This window comes from Mauremys mutica, chromosome 4 (genome assembly GCF_020497125.1).
Source record: "Mauremys mutica isolate MM-2020 ecotype Southern chromosome 4, ASM2049712v1, whole genome shotgun sequence".
In the NCBI taxonomy this organism is placed as follows: Eukaryota; Metazoa; Chordata; order Testudines; family Geoemydidae; genus Mauremys; species Mauremys mutica.
Window position 1 is genome coordinate 59,615,619 of NC_059075.1, and position 10,506 is coordinate 59,626,124.

The 10,506-nt window shown below is 45.8% G+C and overlaps 1 long non-coding RNA gene across 1 annotated transcript in view; it reads left to right on the forward strand.

The window, feature by feature from the left end:
- The window catches only part of LOC123368415, a 38,478-nt gene extending 28,399 nt beyond the window's left edge, over window positions 1-10,079 (forward strand). Inside the window, exon 3 of the long non-coding RNA XR_006578773.1 lies at window positions 9,984-10,079. This is a non-coding gene — a long non-coding RNA (uncharacterized LOC123368415). The remainder of the gene's footprint in view (window positions 1-9,983) is intronic.
- The last annotated feature ends 427 nt before the right edge of the window (window positions 10,080-10,506 follow it).

Here is a 10,506-nt window from a genome sequence, read left to right on the forward strand (position 1 = left end):
CTATTTTCTCTCTTATTATCTATCCTTTTCTTGATGATTCCCAACATTCTGCTAGCTTTTTTGGCTGCCGCTGCACATTGAGTGGATGTTTTTAGAGAACTAGCCATAATGACTCAAGATCTCTTTCTTGAGTGGCAACAGCTAATTTAGACCCCATCATTTTATATGTATAGTTGGGATTATGTTTTCCAGTGCGCATTACTTTGCATTTATCAACATTGAATTTCATCTGCCATTTTGTTGCCCAGTCACCCAGTTTTGTGAGATCCTTTTGTAGCTCTTCGCAGTCTGCCCAGCACTTAAATATCTTTAGTAATTTTGTATCATCTGCAAATTTTGCCACCTCACTGTTTACCCCTTTTTCCAGATCATTTATGAATATGTTGATTAGTACTGGTCCCAGTACAGACCCCTGGGGGACACCACTATTTATCTCTCTCCATTCTGAAAAATGACCATTTATTCCTACCCTTCGTTTCCTATCTTTTAACTAGTTACCGTTCCATGAGAGGACCTTCCCTCTTATCCCATGACAGCTTACTTTGCTTAAGAGCCTTTGGTGAGGGATCTTGTCAAAGGCTTTCTGAAAATCTAAGCACACTATATCCACTGGAACCCCCTTGTCCACATGCTTGTTGACCCTCTCAAAGAATTTTAGTGGGTTGGTGAGGCATGATTTCCCTTTACAAAAAACATGTTGACTCTTCCGCAATAAATTATGCTCATCTATGTGTCTGACAATTTTGTTCTTTACCATAATTTCAACCAGTTTGCCAGGTACTGAAGTCAGGCTTACCAGCCTGTAATTGCTGGGATCACCTCTGGAGCCCTTTTTAAAAATTGGCGTCACATTAGCTATCCTCCAATCATTTGGTACAGAAGCTAATTTAAATGATAAGTTACAGACTAGAGTTAGTAGTTCTGCAATTTCACATCTGAATTCCTTCAGAACTCTTGGGTGAATACCATCTGGTCCTGGTCACTTATTACTGTTTAGTTTATCAATTTGTTCCAAAACCTCCTCTAATGACACCTCAATCTGGGACAGTTTCTCATATTTGTCACCTAAAGAGAATGACTCAGGTGTGGGAATCTCCCTCACACCCTCAGCCATGAAGACTGATGCAAAGAATTCATTTAGCTTCTCCACTATGGCCTTATCGTCCTTGAGTGCTCCTGAAGCATCTAGATCATCCAGTGGCCCCACTGGTTGTTTAGCAGGCTTCTTGCTTCTGATGTACTTAAAATATTTTTTGCTATTAGTTTTTGAGTCTTTGTCTAGCTGTTCTTCAAATTCTTTTTTGGCCTTCCTAATTATATTTTTACACTTCATTTGCCAAAGTTTATGCTCCTTTCTATTTTCCTTACTAGGATTTAACTTCCATTTTTTAAAGGATGCCTTTTTGCCTCTCACTGCTTCTTTTAGCTTGTCATTTAGCCATGGTGGGACTTTTTTGGTTCCCTTACTATGTTTTTTAATTTGGGGTATACATTATAGTGTCTTTTAAAAGTTTCCATGCAGCTTGCAGGGATGTCACTTTTGGCGCTGTACCTTTTAATTTCTGTGTAACTAGCTTCCTTATTTTTGTGTAGTCCCCCTCTTTGAAATTCATTGCTACAGTGTTGGGCTGCTGTGATGTTTTTCCTGCCCCAGGGATGTTAAATTTAATAATATTATGGTCACTGTTACCAGGTGGACCAGTTATATTCACCTCTTGGACCAGATCCTGTGTTCCACTTAGGACTAAATCAAGAATTGTCTCTCCTCTTGTGGGTGTCAGGACTAGCTGCTCCAAGAAGCAGTCATTTAAGGTGTCAAGAAACTTTATCTCTACATCCCATCCTGAGGTGACATGTACCCAGTCAATATGGGGATAGTTGAAATCCCCCATTATTACTGAGGTTTTTTTATTTTTATAGCCTCTCTAATCTCCCTGAGCATTTCACAGTCACTATCACCATCCTGGTCAGGTGGTTGGTAATATATCCCAACCGCTATATTCACATCTGCTTGCCCCACTTAAGAGATGGCCAAACACATTCTGCATTAGCTGAGGCTTTGGAGCGGTCTTCAAGGTGGCTATAATGATTAGGTATCATCTGTATTACAGTAACACCCAGACTCTCTACTCTGGATGGCACTCCCTTTGAACTGGGTACTGTACAAACACAGAGTAAAGATGATCTCTCCCCCTAGAAGTTTCAATCTAATTAAATAAAAGACATTAAAATAAGTCAGTCTAGAGGAGGACGTCCTCCGTTAGAGGCAGAGCTCCAATTCCTGGGCCAGTTGAAGGTGCTAAAGACCCGGTAGGCCATTGCTGCTCCCTGGGAATCCAAAAGCAGTGGTGGTTCCAGTACGACTCCAAGACTGCAAAGGAAATACCTCCTTGCTGGATGAAGCAGACGTAATCTCCTTCATTTTATCAAAACGTTTCCCCCTACCCGCCAACAGCACCTAATCTGGATACCGTTTAAAGCAGCTAGCTTTTGTCAGGATCCTAATCTGGTCAGGTGCTGAGAAAGCAAAGGGATCCCAAAATCCAGTTCAATGAGAGGGAAAAGGAGAGTCGAGTCTTGCCAGTCCACTGACAACACTGCAGCCCAAGATGTCTCACCATTTCCCTTTGCAGCACCCCTCCCCCCCGCACACATACATGTGGGACAGGAAGCATGACAAGATGGAGAAATATGAATGAAATAACCAAATCCTGATTAGGGATATGTTTTGGTGGAGAGCCATGCTGTCGACTACCTAAGGACTAAGGCCATCATTTTCAGCAGTGGACAGTGTTTTTTGGGGGAGACCGGAGGGCTCAGTTCTTAGATGATCAGTTTGAGACACCTTGGATTTTAGAGGTGCTGTGCACCCAGTATTCCAAGGGAAGGCCTTTAAAAATCAGATTCTAATTGTCTTAAGGTGGGCACCCAAAAACAGGGACAGAAAATCGGTGTCCACTGGAAAATGCCGGCTTTAGACTATGCCTGTTTGGCCAACATTGTTCTCAAAAACAAAATACTACGGAAGCCACGTTAGAACCCTGCTAGCAGCAATCATGATTAAAGATAGATATATCTGTGTTCCACTCAACTCTGGCCTCATTCACTTATTTTCTACAGCAAATTATACAGGTCAGGAGGCGCATCTGCCCATGTTGCTGAGCTACCAGTGTCATTTTGACCTGTATTAGCACCATCCATTTCTGCTATCTGCATGCTACATCACCTACTGGCTTGATCACTGCTAGATTGTCATTGCAGATCATTGATTACTGCATGTCCCCAGTCGCCTCCTTCATCCCATACTGATTCTACAAAGAAGGCCCTTTGTCTTCAAACTAGATCTGCATCCACTTGAGTAGCTCACCATCACCCACTACGTAGCCACTTATGTATCTTTAAAATGTGTCTCTTTTGCCATATTCTGTAAAAGCTTCCCCCAGATCCAGGCAAACTATCATATATCCATAGCTCCCCCGGTCTACTGACTCTTACCTCTAGTGATGAGTAAATCTTAAAAGGCACAGAGATCTGGCTCTAAAATAAAGACATGGACAGCTGCCCCATATCCCTGCCTGGGGCAATGCTGGAGGCCTTCCTGGGAGACAATGAGCACGGATTCTTAGACTCAGAGGAATATTTAGCAAATGAATTTCCTCCTTCACTCCTGTTCCAAACCCCTTCCCCCAGACTGTGATGGGTACTCAATGAATAACTCAAACCAGTCACTTTGCAGACACAAGAAGATGGATGAGTGAGCAGCTCTTCACAGTCCTCAGCTAAAAACCAACCAAAGCAGGCCCTTGAGCCCAACCCAGAATGGTGGGAAAATAAGCCTGTACCTGAGCCTCCTTCCTAACACTGGTGAAAGCGTGGACTGAGCAGCCACTTGAGCCCCTATATCCCATGCAAGTTCTGTAGCTCACAGACTAACCACATCTTCCCTGTTTGCGAACAGGGCTGGGAGAGAAGGAAACAGCTCACCGCCACACCCACTTACTCCCTCCAGCAATGGGACCAGAAGGGGAAGCAACTCCTGATTTGATTTTTTCCCCCTCCCTCTGCAAAACTGGAGAGCCCTTCTGCTTGAGACCATACCCTGGCCAACCTCGTTGGAGATCTCTGAGTGCAGGGAGTGACCCTGTCGGCACAGGGAGACCTGCAGCACCAAGGACACATTTCCTTTGTCTTGGGGAGGAAGAGGAGAGCTGCACTGACATTCCATCTTTCCCTAGGATGACCCATGGGACAGAAGAGGGGCCCTGATCATGCCACCAGAGATCTCCTTCATGGACCTAGGACACAGCTGTCTGTGCCCGTGGGGGTCAGAGTGCACTGCCATGACCTCCCCCACACACACAGGCACACATCACCCACCCCCCATATCCATACACACATGCACTCGCTCAGCATCCCCCTCATCCACCCATCCCTCTCCATGCATCAGGTGCTCACACATACAACAGACATACATTTTCCCATTGCCCCTTCCTACTTTCTCGCATACAGGCTGCCCACACGCACATGCACACATGAGCAAGCACTCCCAGCCCTCCAGCAGGACTTCGGCCTCCTCCGTGCCCCCAGCACATGCAGTGAAAGCCCAGGTACTCACGTCGTCCCACTTGATGAAGCGCTCGCCCTTGGATAGATACTCCTTCACCTCAGGGGACGTCAGGACGGGTGTGAGCATCGACATTATGTCCCACGGATCTGCCCCTCAGCCAACAGGGCAGCTGCAGGGCTTGCTCTTTCTTGGCCCCCCTCTTCTTGAACTCTGCCTCTCACATCATGTTCTCTGCCACCACTGCCCTTGGCATCAGGCACCAAACAACCTCTTATATGCCAGGGAAACTTAGGGACGACCAGCACAGACAAGCAAAGAGCCGCTCATCTGCATTGTAAATCAGCAGTTCTCCAAACAAGCAGGTGGGTCCCAGCACAGGGAGGAGAAGTTGAAGCTTATGCAAGAGGAAAGCCTGGGATGGGCTGAGAGAAACACACACATGCACCCACTCTAGGAGAGATCTACTCCTTAGAACTCTGCACTACTGAAGTGTAACGTTCAGCAGACACTTCCGGACAGAACTTCCTTAATTTTTTTTCTTAAGAACAAGTGCAGTCTGCCAGTGAACCACCCAGTCGTTTATCAATTTCAACAGACACCAGCACAAGAGCACCAGTGAGCCTGGCCACATGTGATCAGCCCCCTCAACGCTACGGAACCATCTACCTGGGATGTATTTATTTTACAGTGCATATTCTACCTATATGGTTCTCATCACTGGAGCATCTGAACACTTCAAATCTTTAATGGAATTATCCTCACAATATCCCTGTGAGGTAAAGAAATATTATACCCATTTCACAGAGGGAGGAACCTGAGACAGGATACATTTAATGACTTGCCAATGTCATACAGGAAATCTGTGGTTGAACCAGGAATTAAACTCATCTGAGTCCTTAGGAAGACCCTTATTCACTAGGTCATCCTTCCTAGTTAAGGTTACCTCACTTTCAAGCAGGGATAAGTGCCACTGGTGCAAATCCCAACTTTCTTTATCTACACTAGGGGGGCTGCACCACTGCAGTTGCCCCAGCTTCTGGTCACCAATGGCTGAATCCCAAGTATAGACAAAACCACAGAGCAGGTTGAGTGAAAGATTTATTACAGTTCATTAACCTTTCATGACAACTTGGGCCCTAGATTTTAATCCAAAGCATGTGAAATTCATGGGTTTGATGCAAAACCGGGGACAGCAAGACAACTTTCATGGAGTTTTGCTTTGTGTTTTGAGGGGCTTTTTAACTTTAAGCTCAGAGGAAGATTTATAGAGTAGATGCAAATACCATAGATCAAAACTAAAGGAAGATCTGCCAGAGTGCCTAAAAGGCAAAACCTCCAAGTTTCTCGTGACTCCAGTGAAGAGCGCTGTGTCTGGGAGATACATAGGACAGAAAGTAAGGATAACAGTCTCTCTGTTAACTGCAGGGGCTGCTCTCACCAGATTGGGGTACAAGTACATTGACACCATTGTACAAAAGGAGCCCGCCACCCCCAAACACAGTTGAGTGCACAGAGGGCAGAACTGTCTGTGTGCTAATTGCAGGCAAGGAGGGGCATCTCCCTGGACAGGTGCAGAAGCATTGGCAGCTGAGGAGAAGTGCGCACAGATTGAAATGGATGGGACTGACAGCATTTTGCGTTTTTTAAAATAAAATAAATGGCAGGTTTACTGCAACACACGCCCCACCTAGCAGGATTTCCATATCTGAGCTGGGATTTCATAACAGTTCCCTTCTATGAAAATCAAGCTGTAGCAATTGTGGTTGTGATCTACACCTAGCACAGACATTGTTCACGGAAGGGCAGAAGAGAAGAATATAAAAGGAAGTAAAGTTTCTCTGAAAAGGGTAGGTGATGAAAATGGGCAGTATGCCCATGTTGACATTCCTGTTAGTCCTGGAGGCAGCCTCAGCATTTTGAAGTGGGCCTGACACAAAATTTTCGCCCCTGCCTTCCCAAACCTAACCCACCCCTATCTGGTCATTCCGCCACTATGCACGGGGCCAGCTGAAGATTCTGGGGAAGGTCAGTCGGACGTTTCTGTGGGGCATTCTCACGTTTTGCTCATTCATTTTGTCTGGAAACCGTTAGATGACATTAACTCAAGGTGTAGCTAGTGATCCAGCTATAATGAAAAGCAAGGATGGGAGCAATATTCAGACAGGTTCCCGCAGCGGAAGCAGAGCAGTCTGAACAAAGTTAACATCTTTTAAAAGCATGTTGCAAGGGTCAATTCTTCCTGCAAGTTGCGAGTCTAGACCTCCAGCCGCAGCTGGGCTTTGGGCATATTCTAGTACATTTTAGCTGTAGATAGTGCTTTAATTAATCATCCAAGATGCCTGGTATTATCCCTGTTGTACAGCTGGGGAAACTAAGGCAGGGAAGTGACTTGCCAGAGCAATCGAGATCCTCCATCTCAGAGCTGGGGTTAGAGCACAGCAGTCTCTCACTTCGGGCCCTGTAACTAGCCCACTCAGTCTGTCATGCTACTGAGCTTCTCCCACACTGTGTTCAGAGGTCACACTAGCTGCTCAGCTTCAAGCAGCCACCTGGGAAGCAGCTTGTGATGTTCCTGGCTCCACTGGCAACAGTCTAGGCAGCGCTTCCTTTACTAGTGCAGTGTCATCCTCTCCCAAATCAAGGCACTTGTGACTGCACAGGTCCCAAAGGCCAGAATGGGGTGAGTATAAGGGACATCATTAACAAACTGGGACTTTTAGGCCAAATCACAATAACAAATATTCAGCACTAGTGACTGGAGTTACATTTTCAAGGCTAACCTTGCAAGAGGCTAGAAACACAGGACCAGATCATTAGGTCCAGGTGAGCTATGCTAGGGGCAGGAGCAGTGGGAGGGATGCAATGATGGCTTAAAGTCCTCCTTACTCTCACCCAATCACCTGCATAAGTCAGAGGAGTCACAGGGCTGCTGTATCTTATGCTGGCAGTAATGGCTCCCTAAGGGTCATTTTACCTGATCAGATTTTCTGGAGCACAGTGTGTTATGATGGAAGGTTTGGAAGGAGGTGGGATTTCCTGGGAATCCCCACAGCTGCCCTTTGTGCCCTGGGAGGAAAGGGGCAAGGCTTGAAGATCTGATCCATACTTTTGAAAAAAAGGAAAGCTGAGATTAGCTTTGCTACCTACAGGAAGTGAAAAGCTGGGAGCTTGCAACTGGGGACCTTCTGGGTGCAAAAAGGCAGATCCAATTTTTCATCCCATTCATAGTTCTGGCAACATCTATGTCCCATGCAGTGAGGGTGCCTCACTGTGAGAGTGTCTGCCTCCTGCTAGTGCCAGAGACACTTCCATCCTCCACACACTTAACCCTAGAGACGTGGCTGCTTTCCCTCTGTCCTGTCCATACACCACTCTCCCTCCAGCTAGTGAGAGCACCTTTTCCTGCTGCCAGCCAGATATTTCCATTCTCCCCAAAGACCTTGCCTCAAGCATCTCCTCTCTTTCACTGTGCTATGACTGCCCCCAACACAATGCGAGAACACCCCATAGTGTTTCAGTTTTCCTTGCTGAATAAAAAACATGACGGAGTTGGAAACTATCCTAGGAGGATGTGTACGTTTCAGCCGTTCAACCTGCTTTCAGCTAAAATCCCCTCTGTGTGGAGATGACCAAAAACTCTAACCTCACTTCCTCTTGCAAAACCCAAATCTTATCTTTAGTTTCACACTCCCTGTTGTACATGGAGGCTTTCTTCCCCCTGCATGAAAACATGGCTGATGGATCAGTGGCAAACTAAAGCAAAAGGCCTGTTTCAACAGCTCAGTAGTAGTCCGAGCATAATTTATCTCAAATTTCCTTTCCTCTGCTATGGTTCACGGAGTATATTCGTGTAGGATGGGCCTGCTGTGATTGCAAAATAAAAAGCCAAAGAAACTCAAGTTCAAATCTCAAGACTTGATCTCTGGCTTTCTAGGCTAGCTCCTGAGGAGTGGATGCACTGGGAGAGTAACACGTTCTGCTCCCACCAGACTGTGTCTTGTCTCATTCAGTAGAGACACCTAACTAGGAGCAGTACTGAAGGGAGGTCTGTATTGGCTGGTAGAAGGCCCTGACTTTGAGAGGGTGCCCCAGTGTCTCAGTTATTGGAAACCAGACGGGGAGAGAGGGAGCAGAGAATTAGGATAAGGAGGAGATGTTATAGGAAGGGTGAAAGAAAGAGGAGAAGGGAACATTTCAAAAATCTTTCCAGCCCGGGGCAGCACTGATTTGCAGTAAACTCAGCTCGAGTGAGGAACAACATGCTGAGGGCTTGTCTACACTACAGTGGCTACAGTAACCCTATAGTGAAGGAAGTATTTCTTCACACAATGCCCAATCAACTGGGAAACTCTTTGCCAGAGGATGTTATGAAGGTCAAGGCTATAACAGGGTTCAAAAAAGAACTAGGTAAGTTTCTGGAGGATAGGTCATCAATGGCTATTGGCTGTTTGCCAGAAGCTGGGAATGGGTGATAGGGAATGGATCACTTGATGGATAATAGCCCACTTTAATTGAATTGTCTCGTTAGAAGTGGTAAGGCAACCCACATCTTTTCATGTATTCTGTATATATATCTTCCTACTGTATTTTCATCAGATGCATGGAGTGGAAGTGGGTTTTAGCTCACAAAAGCTTATGCCCAAATAAATTTGTTAGTCTCTAAGGTGCCACAAGTACTCCTCCTTGGGTTTTTTTTGTTTTTTTTTTATGATTACCTATTCTGTTCATTCCCTCTAGGGCACCTGGCTTTGGCCACTGTCGGAAGACAGGATACAGGGCTAGATGGACCATTGGTCTGACCCAGTATGGTCGTTTTTATGTTCTTATGTTAGTGTAGACACACACTACAGCAATGGAAGGGGGTTTCCCATTGCTTTAGTAACTCCACCTCCCTGAGCAGAGGTAGCTAGGTTGAGGGAAGAATGCTTCCACTGACACAGCTGCATCTACACCAGGGGTAGGCCAGCAAACAGACGTCACTCGAGGGTGTATAACTTTTCACACTGCTGAGCAATGTAGCTATGTCAATTTAAATGTAAGTGTAGCCCTGGACTGAGAAAAAAGAAACCCGAGGAAACAAAAGAACATAAAACCCCAGAGGAAGTGTGAGTTCACAGACAGGATGAGGGGAGCAGTAAACAAGACAGGACTAGAAGCAAGAGTTGAAACAGAGCCAGAAGGGAATCCTCAGCATGAGCGCCTGGAGTAAATGAAGAGATTTAGAATCGTTAATGTTGACACTGTGCTGCACATGGGCCTTGGAGTGGGAGGGACACAACAGATCCCGGCAGACAAATGGGTAGTTTTCCCTAGTACACCCATGTGTTCGGTTGCTCAGCCATTCCAAACCTCTGCTCCACTGGTTGCATGTGAACAGGCTCTCACAAGATGCATTGTCATTTCCCTGTCGTAGCAGAAGAAGGAAGTGCAGAGGCTGAAGAAAATGGCAATGAAGAGAAAGGAAAATTGACAGACCTTCTTGCCGGAAGTACGGTTTGGTTTGCGTTTGGGGGAAAGTTTAAGGTGAGAGGGTTTTCTTATTTTAGCTGAAGCACTCATGTCCTAGTAGCTTTTGCTCCTTTGTGGTGAAATTCTCTGACTCCATGCAGTGTGCCAGCATGACCCTATGCAGCACATCAGTTCCACTGAGGTTCTCTGGAACTCTGCCCAGGGGTGCGTTTCACCCTTGTGAACTCTTCTTTATGGAGCACAACCCCCTTTCAGCTCCTAGAGGATTTCTGGGGATGTTTCCCCTTTCTTGCATTGTCTCGGTGGAATGGCTGCTCTGTTGGAAAGCTCAGTGAGGCTAGATATTTATAAAGGACTGAAACAGAAAATGTCTGAATCCATCAAGTCTGCTATGAACTAAACTGTTTTAAAGAACAATTTTACAGTGTTTTCATGCCCATGTTGGTCATTCTACTGCAAGATCCCTCTTT